Below are 22,222 nucleotides of genomic sequence, written 5' to 3'. Positions count from 1 at the left end.
ATGGATGTCAGGGCTGTATTCTGTGAGGACCAATATGTCATTTGTTCAACGCGCGCGTGCTACCTGTGCTCCTGTATCGCTGTGAGACATGGCATCTTACTAAGCTTCAACAGTCTCGGATTTTGAGCTTTGAGAATTGATGTCTCCGCCGAATCTTGGGGGTACATTGGTACGACCGCGTCACAAACATCAGAGTTCGTGAGCAGACACAGCAGCCTTAAGTGATTGAGGTAATCACGAAAAGACGTTATACGTGGCCGGGATATGTGTTCTGGATGCCGCTAAAGAGTGTGACACTTTGTACTCTTGTGGCACAGCTTCAAGGGTTCCGTCGTCGTTGCCGGCCCTCCCTCACCCTGTAGCGGTACTAAAAAATCGATCTACGCGCTACAGGTCTGGGATGGCTGGAGGCGCAAGAGTTGGTGATGGATCGAGGAAAGTGGCGCGAACTTGTGTTTGCCCTATGCCTCAATGCTGGGTCGTGACAGGGTGAAAGATGAAGAAAAAGAGATCATTGCGTTACAACTGCAGTAAATATAAGAATATGTATATACGCAGCATTTTACAGTTTTTTATTAGGTCGTATTTTTATTTGTCCGGTGGTTGTTTGTCCATTACAAATCTTGCAATCGATTTTTAACTAACTTTCCGACTATCTAGACATTTGAAACTTTCAGAATATATCAGAACACGATGCCAGTGCATTTTTTAAAACTTTTAGCCATTTTTAAGTAAAATTAAATTCATTTTCAGTTAATTCTGCTTTGTATGAAAAGTTATTTCGGAAAAAATCCGTAATCCAATCAGGGTCCTAACAACTAAATATTAATATATGCGTGCGTTACTATGGAAATCAATATGAGTGTCAAGGTGACATTTCAGTATTATTTCTATCAAAGACAATTTTTTTTGATCGTTTAAGCTAGTCAAGTCAAGTTTATATGATTCAACAGAAAATTTAAAAACGTTTTATATAAAAAGGTCTTTTATCTTGTAATTATTGTCTTTCTAATTTGGCACAACTCAAAAATTTTAATAAATATGAATCTATAGGCAAAGGTTTTAGATCGAACAGGCTTCATAAACCAAATTAGTCAGTTTTCCTGGAAGAATGTTATGTGTTTAGCACCAGGCCGCCTCCAAACGGCGCGTTAAACAACCTAAAAATTCAAAATACGGTAGTGTCCTAGAATATGCAATAGGCTTTGTGATTACTCTATTACCAAACTGGTTTTAATTTGTATTTTATTTAGCAAGATTTTATGAATTCTAGCGGAGCACCTGGCATAGCTCATGTAGCCCCATGATTCCGCAAAACCCCGGTTGGGAGTCGCTGCATTATCAAGATAAACTTCAATTATGGCCCAATATCTAACCAAAAATTTCAAAATGCTGTACGTAGTGTTCTAGAATATGCCACGTTGAACCTTGTGATTACCCTATTACCAGACTAATAGCGCCTGTACACATGCATGGAATTACTGTCGGCAATTGTGCTTATTTAAAACTGTCATGACAATAACTGTTTACACGTAAAAGTGCTAACTGTCTCTCCAATCTCATTCTTCAAGAGTAAGCGAGACGCGAGGTTGTCATTTTATACTACTATCTGACAGGTCGTATTGAAAGTCGGAGCTCAAAATGAGTAGTTCATTTTTTTACCGGCATGTTCTCTATCGTTATCTCGCTCTACTGCGCAGGCGCAGATCGAAAATAATCATACTTGCGCGCAATAAATCATCACAATTTGGAATCTTCCAATCTTGTTTGATTTATGCACCCAATCTTGCCAACTGCAGGATAATACATATTATTTCCCCATACATTTTCTTACTGTGCACAGTACATCCATGCACGTGTAAACGGGGTATTATTATATTTTGTATTTTTTCCGCAAGATTTTAGCACTTGCACATACGTATCACTTGACACAGCTCATGGAGTCCAGTTACGAATCACTGCCTTATCAAGATATCCCAACTCAGCATTGCATGCATGGATCAAAAAAATCAGCAGCTTTTGAATTTTCACGCGAAGTTGGAACTTGTGGAATGTTTGCGCCTGCGCAGTAGAACGATAGTGACGAACCTACCGGAAGAAAACGAACTACACCGGGCAGATTATTTTGACGTTTAGAAATTTTCACAACCTATCAAATAACACAATACAATCAGAACAACTCATCTCGATTACGCTTAGGCCTTCCGCTCACGTGAATACTCAAAAAAGACCACACTGAAACTCCAGTATCTTGCTAATGTATTTCAATGGCGGCTTGCTGATTGCAAGACTGGAATCTCTCAGTTTAAAGACGTCCGTGTCCGAAACCGAATAGACGCGACATTCTAGTCTCTCAGTTTCCAGTCACCCATAAAACAGTGGTACCAATATCAGAGGATTCGATGAAAATCATATTTTTTTACCAAAATTGGTAGCACTGAACTGAACTAAACAAGCAATCTTTAATTGAAAATGTGTGGCAGATGTTGAGAAATACTCTTGTCTATATAATTACAATCTGCCAGAATATTCCCGTAAAGATAATATGACGGAAAAGGGCTTAGAATAAAGTGGGAAAGACAATGGGTTTGACGGTTTGAGATTTGAGATTATTAGGTTTCAGTAGCCCCTTGTGCGAAGCGTCAGTCACTGGCCAGTTTATGAGTTCCATCAGCAACTAGTTTGTCGGATTGTAGTTTCTGCGTGGGCGAGATTGGCGAGACATTCTGCACTTTTACCCGTAAACAGTTATTATTACGATAGTTTAACTTACACACTATTGGTGCCAGTAAATATATGCACGTGGATAGGCGCTATTATTGAAAATTACATGGTACTCATTTCGTCTTATTGGTGGAAGTTTCATTTTCTCCTGCGGCACAGCGAGACAAAGTACAAAAAGTCAACAGTTCGTTTTAGAAAGAAAAAAAAACGTAATACATAATATTATTAAAAGATTCCCAAAACTTAAAGCGGAATAATGTGTTTTGTTATGAATTTTGTTTATCGCCTGGCTCGAAAACACTTAACCCATTTAAACTTTAGCTCCGAGCGTTGTATTATAATATTTTGTAACGGGAATAAGTGTTTATAAAACAATATCGGAAAGTTTGCGCAGTGTGTTGGGTGAAGTTTGAGAAAAATTTGCATTCATCCGAGCGTCGCAGATGGTCAGCGAAGGAGTATATTCAAATAAAAGAAAAGAGTTTAAAAATACACTTTGCCGACTGGGAAAAGTTTGAGAAACTTGCGTTTGTTGATTGCACTTTAATACTTTGAGTCAATTATTTATTTTCTTTTATTGCTGTCAAACTTTTTTGATAGATTTTCAAACTATATATTATTATTATGTCATAACGATTTTTATTTCATTGACATGTGATTTTTAAAATGGCTACAACGTCATCGCAAGAATGTTTATCCGCTCAGAGAAGGGATCTTCTATTTTATAACTTTTCTTGAATAATAATATAACGTACTAGGTATATCGTCTCACCAATATATATGGAAAAACAGCAGCATCACAAAAGACACTAAAAAAAGTGGCTTTATTTGTGGATTTGTTATATTATTTAAAAAAAATAATAATATAAAAAGTGGGTATCATAATTATTGTAAGAAGATTATTGTATATTAATTGTTTTACTAATAACTTTTAAAGACATCATAGATATATCTTATTAGTTAACTCCATTAATTCTCAATACGTTACCATTGTTCCCAGAATGGACGATTTTACACCTCTTGAGTGTAGTATTTTTACCACGTTTTTCTTAGCTCGTATTCTTGTTTTTCCGGTGGTTGTTTATCCAGTACAAATCTTGCAATTAATTTTAACTAACTTCCCGACTAGCTAGACATTTGAAACTTTTAGAATATATCAGAACACGATGCAAATGCATTCTTTTAATACTTTTAGCCATCTTTAAGTAGAATTGAATTCATTTTCTATGAAAAGTTATTTCGACACCATTATTGGTTGCTAAGCGGATGGTCCTAGCAACTAAATTATTAATATGTACGTGCGTTACTATGGAAATCAATATGAATGTCAAAATGGACATTTCAGTATTATTTTTATCAAGTAGAATTTTTTTTTATTCGTTTAAGCTAGTCAAGTCAAGTTTATATGATTCAACAGAAAATTTCAAAACTTTGTATATAAAAAATTCTTTTTATCTTGTTATTATTTAAATGTAATATTCATATAATATTATTGGTTGCATTATATACATGATTTACTATGGAAATCAAAATGACATTTCAGTATTCTATATTTGTTTGTTGCAAAATAGCAAAAAATGATTTGTTGACAATTGCCTTATTTGTCCTAAATTATTAATAAGTACATAGAATTGTCAAGTTTATAATGATTCAACAGAAAATTTAAAAACGTAGTAAGTACATAAAAAGTTCTTTTTATCTTGTAATTATTATTGTTTATAATTACTAATGATCTATTATTAGGTTTTGACCATTTATTATCTATTATCGAGTGTATTATTATTGATAAGGTATGAGTTTTTTTACAAACACTATTAATAATTTGTGTGTTACATTTTTTTTATTCGATCCTTAGTTAGATAACCTAAGTTAATGTAAGTAGAGTTCGTTTCCAATGTGTTTTTGCCTTTTGGTGAGCGCACACCGTGCCCGAAGATACCGAAAGGCGAATCCTGGGTCGCAAGTACAAAACTTAAATCCATTAAAATTTAAATTCAAATTCCATCAAGTACCGTCGGTTGATAGTATTAATATTAATAATTACAAGACAAAAGAACTTTTTATATACAACGTTTTTAAATTTTCTGTTGAATTATGATGCTCAAACTTGTACTTGATATGAAGTAAATAAAAAACAAACAAACAAACAAATATAGAATACTGAAATGTCATTTTGACATTTCATTTTGATTTCCATAGTAATGCAGATATATATTAATAATTTAGTTTCTAGGACCACCACCTTAGCAACCAAACCAAACAAAATAGTTTTTTTACTTTTTACTAATTTTTCTGAAATAATTTTCCATACAAAACAGAATTAACTGAACATGAATTCAACTCTGCTTAAAGATGACTAAAAAAGTATTAAAAGAATGCATTGGCATCGTGTTCTGATATATTCTAAAAGTTTCAAATGTCTAGCTAGTCGGTAAGTTAGTTAAAAATCGATTGCAAGATTTGTACTGGACAATCAACCACCGGACAAACAACAATACGAGCTAATAAAAACGTTGTAATAAAAAAGAGTCATTGAAACATTGATATTTTCTACCGTCTCAAAATAATATGGAGTTGAAATCTTGACTTTCAGCGTATCCAATGGGAAAAGAATGCTGATGCTGACGGAGGACGCCCCACATTATACGAACAACCAGACGTCACAAAATGACTCTATACATACTGGAAAATCTTGGCATCAGAGTTAGTACGTCTCTCGACCATCTGCAAGAGACATGCACCTACTTCAATTCCTCGGTCACATAGTAAAAATAAATCCGAGCAGTCTGGAGAGAAGAGTGATCAGTGATCACCATCCTCAGTAGTGAATCAAAGGATATAAGAAGAACCTATGTATTACCCGTGGGGGTCCCAGGCTCGAATCCTGGGTCTGGCAAGTACACATATTGTTTTTCAATTTATGTGTTCAAGAATTCAAGAATGAAAACCGAACCTAACCTAACACAAAACCCAATATATTGGCTATTTCCATTTTTTTTGCTGTTAGCTTCCTGTAAAGTGTAAACCGACAAGAACTGTGTTTTATTTAGACATGAATTTTATGTCAGAGCTAAACAACCCAAAGAGGTTGAACGGTATTTAATCTTAAGCATGAATCCTGGGTCTGACAAGTACACATATTGTTTTTCAATTTATGTACTAATCAGAGTCAGGGTATGGACCTAATAGGTTGAGCAAATGGCTGACATCCATTTCTCGTAAAAAAAAAAAACAAAATCTGTTAATACAAACCTCTACTCTATGGAGGCCCATATGACCCTATCACGGACATGGTCGGAAAAAAGAAAAAAATGTATTACAATGAAATTTATATCAGCGATAAAAATGTACGAATAATTATGGTGAAGTATGGAACAGCGGGATTAACTTCATATAAACATATTTTATATTTAAACTGGCTTTATTGGAAGGTAATAATATAATTTATAATATAATAGATTAGGTTTTAGACAATAACTTGTTAACAGTTGATACAGTAATTCAATGCAGTCGATGCGTTCTAGTTTAAAGTTGAATTAAAACTTGATTGAAAAGCTATTTTGTTCCTATAATATTACACATGGCGTTCTCAGGCGTTTAGTTTGATAAAGAAAGTGGATAAAACAATATCCGCTTGAAAGAAGTTTTAAACAATGAGCGATAAAGATGCATTGCATTTAGACGATTAGATTGATAAGAACAATGGTGCGATAAAGCAAATCTTTATCAAACACATTTGCAGACATTCATTATGATACATATTAACATGGCCCCCACAAGAGGGGGTTAACAGAGCTCCAGCCTGGAGGCCTAGGCTCAGGAGGGGCCCGGCGAGGCCTGTCGACCAGATAAGTGAGATAAACACACAGCACAAATTTGCTTTAATAGTAAAAAAAAGTCACCTGCGGCACTATTTTCCTTCGATAATTGTATTACTTGGTTATACGATACAATTTTTAATTGTGTATCGTCACTCGACAACTCCTTAATTCAAATGGATGTATTAAAATAAATAACAAAATACACTAAATTTACACATTAATTTTACCGCGTACACCATTTGGAAAACGCTACTGTAGAGCATCACACTGCCTCTATCTTTTAAGATAGGCGGATAGGAGGTCTGGTTCAGGATGTGGGGACCATGCTTATTAATACTTGATAAGAATACAAAGATAGGCTCAAAGTTACGGGGCTATAACAGATAGCTTAACCACCATCTTGTGTGAATTTTTAATCGAATACTTGGAAACAAATCAAATAACATCAAAAAAATGCTAATTCTAATAAAAAATTATATTTCAATTTAAACTTACGTTATACGATAAAACTAGATGACAATATTATTGTATAATTTATGTTCTTATGTACAATTCAAATCATTTATTCCAATCTCATAGTAAAATATCCCTTATCACACCATCAACTCATGCCAGGAGGGAAACACTAAGATTCCTTAGAGTAGCAAACCTGACCAACTCAGCGTCACTCTTGTTTCGAACTTCTCAGTAACCACTGCTAACTAAATATAATATGTTATTCTTCTTCTTATTGTGCCATCCCCTAACGGAGGTCGGCCACCATCAAGGCGATCTTATCTTTGTCGTCTGCTACCCGGAACAGTTCAGTGGAGCTTCCCTCGTACCAATTACGGAGGTTTTTAAGCCACGTAATGCGGCGCCGTCCTCTGCTACGCTTCCCATTGATCTTTCCTTGAATGACAACTTGGGGAATGCTGTATTTTTGTCCTCTCATAATGTTGCCGAGTTACTGTAGTTTCCTGGTTTTAATACTACGTAGAACTTCTAGGTCCTTCCCCATTCGATTAAAAACTTCAACATTTGTCACCCGGCCAGTCCAAGGAATTTTGAGGATGCGTCTATAAAGCTTCAAGTCTCCGTGACATCTCTTGGTTTAGTGTCCATACTTCCATACTATAGAAAATAATTGAGAGAACATAACAACGTACCATACGCAGTCTCAGATCTAGGTTAACATCTCGATTGCTCGATCGATGCCTAGACGTTAATGTTGATGTTTATATGTGTTTCATCGATTACGAGAAAGCATTCGATACTGTTAGGCATCCTAAACTTCTCGAACTTTTACAGGAGAAAGGCATCGATGCAAGAGACATTCAACTGATAGCTAACTTATATTGGAATCAAACAGCGAATATTAAGATTGAAAACGAAATCAGTGGAGAGGTAAAAATTTGTCGTGGTGTAAGACAAGGATGTATAAATATATTGTCACCTCTGCTATTTAACATGTACTCAGAAGCTATTTTCAAGGAAGCATTACAAGGTGAATCGGTGTGTATTTTGGTTAATGGCATACATATTAACAATATACGATATGCCGATGATACTGTGCTGATTGCTGATAGTTTAAAGAGTTTTCATCAACTTGTAGAAAAGGTTAATGAGGTCAGTAATTCTCATAGCTTAAAAATGAACCTCAAGAAAACAAAACTATTACTAGTATCAAAAACAGCGACACCAGACACCAACACAATTTTTTTCATTAACAGCGAACCAATATAACGTGTGATCCATTATAAATATTTAGGTACATGTGTCAATGAGAAATGGGACCAGTCTCAGGAAATAAAAACTAGAATTGAGATCGCGATTGAGGAGCGCCTTTCTCAAAATGAGACGCCTCCTTAGCAATCGAGAATATTTTATTAACTAGTGGATTAAAATGTATTACCTTTATTGTCAATTAATATTGTTTTTAATATCAGCAAAACCATAAAAATGTAATACTAAACGGTCTTGTTTGTATTATTTATGTTATTAAATTTACCAGGTAAATACTTTTAACTTTGCCCCGGATATAAGTGAGACCATGTGTCAACTTCAACGTGGTCAACACACTAATAAAACACATAGCTCCAAAGACGAATTTTTGTAGATTTTTTTATAGTCATAATATACTCATACAATACTTATATTTCCTTTGTTATGGAACGGCGGGATCAACTGCATATAAACACCTTTTATATAATTCAAACTGGCTTTATTAGAAGATAAATAATATAATATATATTATGCTGTAGATCAGGGTTTCCCATACTTTTTCTGCTATGGAACACTTCGCGAACCCGGAAATTTTAACGGAACACTTAGTTTATTTTGTAGGTTATTTATTAGCGTAGCTAACCATTCTGCCAATTTTGGCAACTGTCGTTAAACTGACTAGACTTGTCAGCCGGTCAGTTAAGAACAATATACCCCATATTTTTCATATGCACGGTGTGAGAAAATATGGTCCTCCATCTAGAGTTGGCTTTCGGGAATTTCCCGACGCGAATTCTTGAGATATTTTCGAGATTTTCCATCCCGAATCCCGAGAATTGAAATTTTTAACATTTCTCGGGATTCGAGATTTCTTTATTATCATATATTAAATTGAAAAAACGATTTTCTATATGAAAAAAGTGAACATAAAACACAAAACGTTCAAAGACTAATCGGGGCATTTAACACAATTAAGCCAACGTCGACTCAAAATGAGCGCAATTTTTGCAACATCAGGGAATTTTGTGTCTTAAAAGCTTATGCGATTGTCAGACGCAGCAATTGATAGTCTGTGTTTTTTGAAATTCTAGTGTAATGTTTTTAATTATCTTTGTTTTCCTACTTCTATTTTGTTTGTCTTCTTACATAAATAAAAAAAATCATATTTTTTTGGAATTTGTTTGTTTTTACACTGATTTTAGTATTTATTCAGTTTTTTTTTTAAATTTCCGATATCTCGAGAATTCCCGAGAATTCATTGCTGGAAATCCCGAATCTCGAGAATTCAAAATTTCATCATTTCGGGAATTCGAGATTGAGATTTTCTCGGGAAATACCCAACTCTACCTCCATCTGTACCTATATCATGGCCACCACATCCCGAAGCGAGCCCCCCGGTTAGGATCTTTGGCGGCCCCCTACTTATCGCTAAGGTTAAAGGCGATGTGATGATCAACAGTTGCATATTCCAAATGGTGTTCGAGGTAAAATTAAAGGTATTTTTAGCGATTTTTTTGTATTTTTAATACACCCACTTTTATGCTGATATGCACAATTATGGACATGTCAAATATCGACAATAATCAAAAATTGTAAGTATGACAAAACCACATATCATTAAATATTACTATGCTGGAAGTGAAACAGCAACGCAGGCGACATTTTTTTTACTGTTATTATTATTATTAGTGCATGTTTGTCATGTGTGTTTATCTTACTTGGCTGGTCAATCTCTCATGCCGGGCCCCCCGTAAGCCCAGGCCCCCAGGCTAGAAGCCTGTCAGCTCCCCCTTGTGGAAGCCATGACCTATCTAGATACTTGACGTCATAAACATCAGTGAAGATTGATCATCACTCGCCTTTCAATATGAAGTAGATTCTTTAATTATTTTAGTTTTACTTATTTTACTTCTACTTATTAGAAGATCTTTAAATGTGTTGCAGTGTTTAAGGCCATGCATTAGTTGAGGCACGGTCTAAAAAGATCGTTGCTAGGCGATGCGCGGACTGCGGGTCGCGGGTGCAAATGACACCTGTCAAACGAAATATTATTTTTCATATAAATCCAACATACGTTCATTTTATGTTCTGTTTATTGTTCTATTAGTAACAATAATAATATATTCATTGATATGTTTTCTTTTTAAAGTAAATAGGTAACGTTTTTAGTCATCTTTACACGATTTTAGAATTAATTGACCCGTCGCCATCACGCAGCAAAGTGACGTGCCTCTGGATCGAGATTCTCTCAGTGAATGGCAGCGAGTCCAAAATTTCGTCGCGCCTACAGTTGGAAATTATTTGGCGTTTCACTGATGCGTCACCTTAAACCTTTCCAAATGGTCGCGGAACACCTATTCAGGTTCGACGGAACACTGGTGTTCCGCGGAACATAGTTTGGGAAACCCTGCTGTAGATTATGATTGAGATAACTACTTGTTAACAGTCTAATTTGATAAAGTGATTGAATGCAGTCGATGCGTCCCTATTTAAGGTTAAGTTATTAAAGAATACTTAACGAAATTAAAAAAAAAAAAAACTGCGTTTACTGCAAACATGAAGATTTCTTTATTTAAATTGTTCGGCAGTTTTGTATTAACTTTGTTTACTTATTACAAATTTTAATTTTGCCTAGATACATGCTTGTTTCTCCCATTGATTGGCATTTGTAACTTAATTGATAAACTCATTCAATGGACACTATTTTCGTGGTGACCTCCGTCTTTGGTCATTTCCGGAGACATTTGCAGTCATAAAATTTACCCTCCTTTCACAATATACGGTTTTGGCCGTACGGCAAAAAAACTGAAAGGCGACATTCTTTTAGTTTCGTGAAGAACTTTTGTCGATTCGGATTTTGACCGTTCGGTTTTATGCCGTTCGGTCAAAACCGTATTGATGTGAAGCGAGCGTACGGATGCCTCATAAGTCATAATATCCAAACGTAGGGTCTCAAGATAAGCTTAATTCAGAGTAAGAATTAAGATTAAGAAGTGTGGAGGTAGGCTGTTTAGATCCAACATAAATAGAGCACGCCAAACTTTGTCAGTCAAGTATTTGTTTTCATTGAACTAAGCTACAATTCGCAGATAGTGTTTGTTATTTTTTTTAATTCAAATAAACCCTCGCTAATCTAGTTAGTCAGTTTTCAAAAATCAATCAATCAATTAAGGTCCAAAAAATATAATGCACACTTTTAAGGCCATGCATTAGTTGAGGCACGGTCTAAAAAGATCGTTGCTAGGCGATGCGCGGACTGCGGGTCGCGGGTGCAAATGACACCTGTCAAACGAAATATTATTTTTCATATAAATCCAACATACGTTCATTTTATGTTCTGTTTATTGTTCTATTAGTAACAATAATAATATATTCATTGATATGTTTTCTTTTTAAAGTAAATAGGTAACGTTTTTAGTCATCTTTACACGATTTTAGAATTAATTGACCCGTCGCCATCACGCAGCAAAGTGACGTGCCTCTGGATCGAGATTCTCTCAGTGAATGGCAGCGAGTCCAAAATTTCGTCGCGCCTACAGTTGGAAATTATTTGGCGTTTCACTGATGCGTCACCTTAAACCTTTCCAAATGGTCGCGGAACACCTATTCAGGTTCGACGGAACACTGGTGTTCCGCGGAACATAGTTTGGGAAACCCTGCTGTAGATTATGATTGAGATAACTACTTGTTAACAGTCTAATTTGATAAAGTGATTGAATGCAGTCGATGCGTCCCTATTTAAGGTTAAGTTATTAAAGAATACTTAACGAAATTAAAAAAAAAAAAAACTGCGTTTACTGCAAACATGAAGATTTCTTTATTTAAATTGTTCGGCAGTTTTGTATTAACTTTGTTTACTTATTACAAATTTTAATTTTGCCTAGATACATGCTTGTTTCTCCCATTGATTGGCATTTGTAACTTAATTGATAAACTCATTCAATGGACACTATTTTCGTGGTGACCTCCGTCTTTGGTCATTTCCGGAGACATTTGCAGTCATAAAATTTACCCTCCTTTCACAATATACGGTTTTGGCCGTACGGCAAAAAAACTGAAAGGCGACATTCTTTTAGTTTCGTGAAGAACTTTTGTCGATTCGGATTTTGACCGTTCGGTTTTATGCCGTTCGGTCAAAACCGTATTGATGTGAAGCGAGCGTACGGATGCCTCATACGTCATAATATCCAAACGTAGGGTCTCAAGATAAGCTTAATTCAGAGTAAGAATTAAGATTAAGAAGTGTGGAGGTAGGCTGTTTAGATCCAACATAAATAGAGCACGCCAAACTTTGTCAGTCAAGTATTTGTTTTCATTGAACTAAGCTACAATTCGCAGATAGTGTTTGTTATTTTTTTTAGTTCAAATAAACCCTCGCTAATCTAGTTAGTCAGTTTTCAAAAATCAATCAATCAATTAAGGTCCAAAAAATATAATGCACACTTTTAAGGCCATGCATTAGTTGAGGCACGGTCTAAAAAGATCGTTGCTAGGCGATGCGCGGACTGCGGGTCGCGGGTGCAAATGACACCTGTCAAACGAAATATTATTTTTCATATAAATCGAACATACGTTCATTTTATGTTCTGTTTATTGTTCTATTAGTAACAATAATAATATATTCATTGACATGTTTTCTTTTTAAAGTAAATGGGTAACGTTTTTAGTCATCTTTACACGATTTTAGAATTATTTGACCCGTCGCCATCACGCAGCAAAGTGACGTGCTTCTGGCTTGAGATTCTCTCAGTGAATGGCAGCGAGTCCAAAATTTCGCGCCTACAGTTGGAAATTATTTGGCGTTTCACTGATGCGTCACCTTAAGTCATATTTATTTGTTTTCGTAGAATTAAGAATACATATTACATACGGAGTTGGTGTTTTTTTTAATTCATTAAGCCCTGGCTATACCAAACCATTATAGATAAAAAATGTTGTTCTATCTTTAAAATATCCAAAACTATTTATCAATTAACTGGCATAATTATGATTTTATAGATAGACGAATATTTTTTGACTATTATCTATTATGGCTCCGTTTACGCAGAGTTTAGTTGAATGTAAAAAAAAATAACCAACACTAACTGCAAATAATATTGTAATAAATAAAACTAATGCTTCTGATTGATAAAGTTTGGTATGCACTATATTTATGTCGGATTTTAACAGCCTACCTCCAACCTTCGCCAGCCCATTTAATATTTTATTCGTTGTTGATAATGACAGATGTTTACTAAGATTTCCTGCGGGCTTATTCTATACACAAGGCGACCATCGACCGCTAAAGTGATAAAGTGATAGTATTTATTACATTTTCGTATTGAGCTATTATAACTGTTACAATAAATTAGCCGTCTAAACAGTCAAAACTGTCTATCACACTCTAAATTTTATCACACCCAGGAGAGGTGCTGTTAAGGCGGGACATGCTCGTCGAAGGTCAAAATTGAGTTTTTATTGTATTTTCAAACCATGATCCTGGACACTCCTTAAACGTTGTAGATAATCTATTTATATAATTTTGAAGCCTTATTATCTTTTATAGTTATTTTAAACATTTGATGACTGCATGAAGTATTTTTGTTACATAAAATAGTATTCTTTTAAACCTCTCGCTCTAATGTTTTCGAATATAGTCATATTTCGGTACATAACTGTGCAGTGGTGTTAAGATTTTTTACATTTATTAATTTTTAAACGCATTTATAAAACCATTAGCATAATTTATTACGAGATAATTTTTGTAAAATATTCACGATAAAAAAATATTTTGATAATCTCTGTGATCCCAAATTTTACAAGAATTAGGCATTTTATTATTCAAAAAATCGGCAAGATTAACACATTTAAAGATGATTCTAAAGATACTTCTTATAAGCTATGTCTTTGACCATTCAAGTGTGATAAACATCTTATGAATAATGATTGCTTTATAATAATTATTGACCTAAGAATAAGGTAGTGTTTTTTTGAAATACGCCATTTCTTTTGTCATTCCCTAGTGGTTCAGCTACAACATACGGCCGTAGCCATAAATTGACAAACTATAATTAAAGTAGGAAGAAAAATTATGTTAACGCGCGTGTTTGAACATGTACCTAACCGATTTTTTTTTAAACGGTACATGTTCAAACACGCGCGTCAATATCATTTTACTCCCTACTTTAATTATAGTTTGTCAATTTATGGCTACGGCCGTACGTTGTAGCTTAACCACTGGGGAATGACATAAGAAATGGCGTATTTCAAAAAAACACTACCTTATTCTTAGGTCAATAATTATTATAAAGCAATCATTATTCATAAAATGTTTATCACACTTGAATGGTCAAAGACATAGCTTATAATAAATATCTTTAGAATCATCTTCAAATGTGTTAATCTTGCCGATTTTTTGAATAATACAATGCCTAATTCTTGTCAAATTTGGGATCACAGAGATTATCAATATAATATTTTATCGTGAATATTTTACAAAAATTATCTCGTAATAAATTATGCTAATGGTTTTATAAATGCGTTTAAAAATTAATAAATGTAAAAAATCTTAACACCACTGCACAGTTATGTACCGAAATATGACTATATTCTAAAACATTAGAGCGAGAGGTTTAAAAGAATACTATTTTATGTAACAAAAATACTTCATGCAGTCATCAAATGTTTAAAATAACTATAAAGGATAATAAGGCTTTAAAATTATATAAATAGATTATATACAACGTTTAAGGAGTGTCCAGGATCATGGTTTGAAAATACAATAAAAACTCAATTTTGACCTTCGACGAGCATGTCCCCCCTTAAAATATAGCACTTATTGCAATTATAACAACCAATTTATAGTAATTGTTACAATAAGTGCTAATACTTTGATGCAAACCTACCTTAAGTTGGATAATATTTATCACTTTATCACTTTAGCGGTCGATAAGTATAGCATAGACCCACTGAAACATAAAAACGTATTATAATTTAAGTATTAGACAAATTCATTCAAAATAAAACAATAGTGTACCTACATATCCAAATTTTTTCAATTAAATATAGTAGGTATTGTTGCAAAGCATAATAAATCTAAAATTAATGATAACGTCCCTTTACCTAGGCGAGTCACCACCTCTCCTGCGGTGTAATAGCACGAAGTGGATGTTAGCAGTATTTCCCGCCGCCTTATATTGCTAGTCCGCGGGCAAGACCGTCCAATCGGCTGGACAGGGTAAATATTGGACTCTGGCGCTGCCTTCGGAAGGCTGTGCAGGTCTTACGGGTCGCGGCGTCCACCCCCAACCCGTTACAGCAAACGGCGTCTCTCTACTAGCCGCCTGGACAGACAATTGAGATGTTAGTGTTTAAATGAAATAATGTATTTAAGCTAAAGTTATTTTTGAACATACATAATTTTTGAAAAACACTTATAAGAAAATATATTATAACCAATAGAAAAAATCTGTTTGACAAAAGTAAGACACCCGGCAGGAATCGAACCTGCAACTCTTGGGTTTACGCTCCGTCCGCGCATTTTCCACTATGCTACTAGGTGACATACTAATTACGACAGACGTTAACTATTGGGCTTTTATAATACCTGCTCATCAGCGCTCTAAATAATATATTTCCTCAGAAGTGTTTTCAAAAAGTATTAAAATACATATAACTTCTTCGTCTTCTTCGGCCATATTCGCCTCTTAGTTTGAGCATATTATTATGTACACCATGTGGCGCCTCCAAGAATCACTGTCGCTCGCCAGTCTTCTTGTATAGTTCCAGGTCAAACCAGCATCCCGTAGCTACACAGATAGAATTAAGCGCCCTTCCAGGAAGACGGAATCCAGTTGGCTTGAATAACAGGCAAGCCTGGTTTAAATTCTCTTCTGGCATCCGCAGCACATGGACGAGATAAGTCCAACGTCGCCTCTTCACTCTCTACGTGATGTAAGGCTGCTTGGTACGTCCTCTTATCTCCTCGTTACTCCTAAAGTCATACCATCACGCACCCAGTATCCATCGCAAACATCAGACTGATGTTCTGTTCTCTAAGCTCAGTATACGGTTGCTCTGAGCCTTTGAAAGTTTCCATGATTAGCTAAACATGCATATAACCAATACCACCTGCAATTTGTTTTACTCGTATTAGTTAAATGAAAACAAATGATTAGCATGACTGACAAAGTTTAGTATGTACTATTTATGTTGAATCTTAACAGCCTACCTCCACCCTTCGCTACTGGGTAACGTAGAAATTTCATTACCGTATTGATAGAATATTAAATTGATTTGTCGTTTTAGTATAAATTTCTATGCCGGTTAAAAATCTGTTATTTCAAACATAAACATTTAATAATTTATTAGTACAAAGTCTTCTTTACTGTCCTTTATCACGTTTCCGGAAACTTGTACGTATACAGTTCACCGTATCATACTTTACCGTGAAAAGTTGTATCGGAAATATATTTATTTTTATTATTAATCGACCATGTTCGATCCTAATGGGATCATATGGGCCTCCGCGGAGTGGAGGTTTATATTAACAGATTTTGTTTTTACGAGAAATAGATGTCAGCCACTTGCTCAACCTACTAGGTCCATACTCCATACTCTGATTCGTACATAAATTGAAAAACAATATGTGTACTTGTCAGCCCCAGGATTCATGCTTAAGTATATTAAATACCATTCAACCTCTTTGGGTCGTTTAGTTCTGACATAAAATTCATGTATAAATAAAACACGGTTCTTATCGGTTTACACTTTACAGGAAGCGAACAGCAAAAAAAATGGAAATAGCTAATATATTGGGTTATTTGATAGGTTAGGTTCGGTTTTCATTCTCAAATTCATGAATTTTGCCAAAATCAGCTATGAAAATTGAATTAATATTCATATTGAATCTAATAAAATTGGAGACCATTTATAGCAGTAACAAAAGGGTGGAGGTAGGCTATTAAAATCCGCCATAAATAGTGCACATTAAACTTTGTTAGTCATACGAATTTGTTTTTATTGAACTAAGTCTACAATTTACAGTTGGTATTTGTTAGTTTTTAAAAATCAATTAAACCCTGCCTAAACCAAAGCATAATAATTTTGGTATACTTTGAGCGAAACGACAAAATTATGCACACTTTTCATCTATCCTTACCTGTTTTCGTTGAATTAAGAATACGTATTATCACACATATTGCTGGTTCATTTTTTTTAATTCATTAAGCCCTACCTAAACAAATCTTTAAAAGATAAAAAATAATATTCTATCTATAAAAAATATTCAAAGTTTTTTATGATTTAATTGCATAATTTTAAATATTTTATAGATGGTGAGTATTTTTTGACCATTATCAGATCTATTATGGCTTGTTTTCGCAGTGTTCAATTGAATTTTAAAAACTAACCAATACTGTTTGTGAATCGTAGTCTTATTTTAATGAAAACAAATAAGTATGACTGACAAAGCTCAGTGTGCACTATATATGGCTGATATTAACAGCCTACCTCCACCCTTCGCCACTGCCGTATAGTATACGGTTATCTCTTCCGATAAGAAAGCTCACGGCAAACTGTGCCTCGTCGAAATGTTTTACGTACAATTTACATATAACCCCTCTATCATAGTAGTTTAGTATGCTTTATTTGATATAATTATCAAGCAAAGCTTACGTGCAATGTACTGTAAACACAGACCTTTCGAATAATCGCATTGAGAATATACATAAGTAACTAAGAATTGAAACATGGCTATAAATGAGAGTGAAGAATCGTGTTTGCCAAAGTAATGCCATTGTAGAGTCTTGTAATGCGATCTGTGTTGAACCCCATTGCTTCTTTGTTAGGCGCAAAATAAAAATCATTAGAGATTCAGCCTCGGTAATGGGTCTACGAGATACGGAAATAATGTGTAAGTATAAAGTTTGCCAACTGTGGTAATTAAATACAATAAAAATAATATCTTCCGAAACTAAAAAATAGAGAGGAAAGCCGTCGTCTTGAAAACAAGGGAACACAAAAGTAAGGATACATATTTCGTTACCTACTAGGGGTGGATGTACTAAGATAGGTATATACCATGGATGGCGAACCTATGGCACGCGAGATGATTTTGCATGGCACCCGAATGTTTTGTGTTGAAAAGAGAGAAAATAGATATGTAATTTAAAAGATATATTTTTACAAAAAAATTAAAAAAATATACATTATATAATATTAAAAATGCGTATTTTCTTCGGTTTTCAATAATATTTTTACCAATAATATTTATCAATCTGTGCGCAAACAGAAACGACGAAATTCGTGCATAAATGACAGATCGCTTTCTATAAAAAAAAAACAGGCAGCTGATACTCTTGAAGAATAAGCATTATAATTTATTGAAAATGCATAGATATGTCCTTAGGTTTTATGAGTCACATATAATATTATAGCAATGACCTCATCAGGCGGCGGGGTAAACCGTGTCGCGAATCTCTGATTTTGATCGATTTACAATTATTTTACAATGTTTGAGACCACTGTAGCGAGATGATGCCTTATCTGATCCGAGAATTTTTAACGTCAATTTGTGCGTAAAGAACCAAACTAAGTAAATACTATAGTAATAATACTCAAGAACCCAATTGCTAATAATTTTTAAACTGTTTTAATAGAATTCTTATAACTATTTTTTTTATTTTTTCCCGCTTGAACAACTCGAAAAACTGCTCGGCGCGCCAGTCAGTCAAAAAATAATATTTGGGAATTTTTCGCACGTGTACTTAAAAAGGTTCGCCATCCCTGGTATATACTCTTATGTATCTATAACTTTACTCCCTTCTCTATGATATCTTCCCAATGACAATTAATTCATGAACACCATAAGTTACTAATTATGTAGGTACCATTGTTAAGAATATTCCATCGGTGTGATTTTGACTATTGCAATGTACTTACCTACTCAATATTATAATATTATTGATCAACCCCAATTTATCAACCCTATCTAGCTGTGTTACTACACACGTATAAACCCTTGTACATGAACTAAGCGTCACTGATATCACTTACTTACTATTTTAGAATACAATACGGAAACAGCTTGGAGAGGCCTACATCCAGCAGTGGATAGATTCAGGCTGATGATGACTATTTCATATGTATACTATTATAAATTATTCTAATATCATTCAACTCGGACCATTCAACTTGTTCAAACTTAAGGCGATACTTCAGTGAAACGGCAAATAATTTTCAACTATAGGCGCGACGAAATTTTGGACTGTCTGGCACTCGGAGACCGAACGTCGAGGTGTGAATACGTCAATTCGTTTCGTGATGGCGACGGGGGTATTAATTCTTAAATCGTGTAAAGATGACTAAAAACGTTACCCATTTACTTTAAAAAGAAAACATGTCTTAGTTGTCACTCAGAGTAATGTGTCAAACAACTGTGAAAGTCTCCAACATAATCTATAGTATTTTTTAGAATAATTTTATAAATAATATGTATGGAATTTCTAATTATTTTTTTCTGGAATAATTAAAAACACTTTCTTTCGGCGCTACTCAGACAAAAAATATTACATTGTATTTTATGAAGCAATTTCTAATATTTCTTCTTGTTAATTTATCTTGTGTCTCTCGTAATTCCGTCATAAAAAATAATCACCATTGCACTCTACCTTAATGAAAGTTCAGTGGAATATTTCTTAAGGAATGTGACTATTGTTATAAGTAGATATTGAAAAGCTATTTTAAGGATGCTAAAATGTCGAAAGTCCTTCACTTGTGCAACTGTTTGCATTCAAATATCCTTTTACTTACGCTTGCCTAGAAAAGAGGTTGCTACGAATATCTTCACACAGACGTGGAATGGTAACTTTTTACTTTAACAGAAAATGCAAGCTTTTAACCTAAAACTACATTTGGGGCTACACAGTAAACTAACATCGTGAGCTTTGTATATTTTCAGTTCGATGACACTTTTTCATTTCAGTCAGACTTGTATCCATGCCTAGAGTTGGGTTTCGGGAATTCTCGAGAAATTTTCGACATTTACCATCCCGAATCTCGAGAATTAAAATTTTTAACATTTCGGGAAATCCCGGATCGAGAATCTATTCTCGGGATTCGGGATTTCTTTATTATCACATATTAATTAAAAAAACGATTTTCTATATGAAAAAAGTGGACAGAAAACACAAAACGTTCAAAGACTGATCGGGGCATTTAACACAATTAAGCCAACGTCGACTCAAAATGAGCGCAATTTTTGCAACATCAGGGAATTGTGTGTCTCAAAAGCGTATGCAATTGTCAGACGCAGCGATTGATAGTCTGTGTTTTTTAAAATTCTATTTCAATAAGTAATGTTTTGATTTTTTTTGTTTCCATACTTCTATTTTATTCGTCTTCTTAGATAAATAAAAAAATCATATTTTTTTGGAATTTGTCTGTTTTTATACTGATTTTAGGATTTTTACAGTTTTTTTTTTAATTTCCCGATATCTCGGGAATTCTCGAAAATTCTTTTCTGGAAATCCCGAATCTCGAGAATTCAAAATTTCATCATTTCGGGAAATCCCGAATATTGAGATTGAGATTTTCTCGGGAAATACCCAACTCTATCCATGCCGTATGGTAATTTCAGTTGCTCCGCTAGTCGACGGCTACGTTGGTTAGGTCGGGTACGGTAAGTTTTTGCTCTCTAGTTTTATTTCGGATTGCAGTTGAACCATCAATCACCTCTCTTAGAGTATAATCAGACCAACACAGAGCCTTGTCTTCCTTGACTATCGACGGTCCCTTGTAGTTTCTAACTATGAGGTCTAACACATCTCCTTCACTATATCGTGGTCTTCCTGCTTCTCAATTCCCATATGAGTTTTTAGATGCATTTTTAGAATAATATTACTTATTATCAACTTTAGGTGTGCTATGGGTTTTTGTTGAATTAAAAATACATACCTAATATTACATAAATTATGGTGTTGGTTAATTGTGTTCAATTAATTAAATCCTACTTAAACCAAACCATAATCGATAAAAAATATTCTTCTATCTATAAAATATTTAAAATGATCTATGGTTAAACGGTAAAATTTTAGATATTTTATTGATAGAAGATTTTTTTTACCATAACATTATCTACTATGGTTTGGATTAGGCATGGTTATTTGAACTTAAAAACACTAACAAACACTACTTACGCATTCTCTTACTTAAATGAAAACAAATACGTTAGACTGACAAAGTTTAGTGTGCACTATTTATGTCGGATCTTAATAGCCTACGTCAGTTGTTTCCAAACTTTACGTTACTACGCCTCCCGTTTAAAAAAATCTTTTATTTCATTAAATACATTTTTACACAAAATCCTTTTTTCTACTAAACGGGCTCGATATTTGGATTTCATTTCTTTGAAAATGTTTCTCATAAATATGATGTTACGAACGGTAGCAGTACCTACTTGCATTGCTTTTCTTGACAAAGAATTATAATTATTCTTCAGTTCGATTCAACCAAAATTGAACAAAGGTTTTTGTTTCCATATAGCCATTTTTAATAGTCAGAAAATACCCTACAAATAATTATAAAATAAAATTCTACATGTGAATTATCATCAATCACACACATCACACAATCACATCAAATTGTATCTCACAGACACATATATTATAAAATGTTAATAACATACAACCAAAACAGCGCCTTTTTTAAATAATAGAACGAATTTGTGGTGTGTTTATCTCACTTAACTGGTCGATCCACAACGCCGGGCCCCCAGGCTAGAGCCCTGTCAGCCCCCCTCTTGTAGGGGCCATACACAATAGTATAGAAATGAGGTATAATAAAATTAGGCTCCATATCTTCATACAGGTTTGCAAACAACCTAACTTTTATAGGACTCTTTTTATGTTGTTTATAACTAGCTGCCGTTTTATGAACGAATTATGAATTATTCTTGCAAACTGCAAACCTGTGGCTACATTATTGTGCTAAAATTT

The sequence above is a fragment of the Rhyacophila brunnea genome, unplaced genomic scaffold (genome assembly GCF_057557595.1).
Source record: "Rhyacophila brunnea isolate RB1 unplaced genomic scaffold, BYU_Rbru_1.0 scaffold_18, whole genome shotgun sequence".
NCBI lineage: Eukaryota > Metazoa > Arthropoda > Insecta > Trichoptera > Rhyacophilidae > Rhyacophila > Rhyacophila brunnea.
This window is presented reverse-complemented; position numbering follows the sequence as displayed.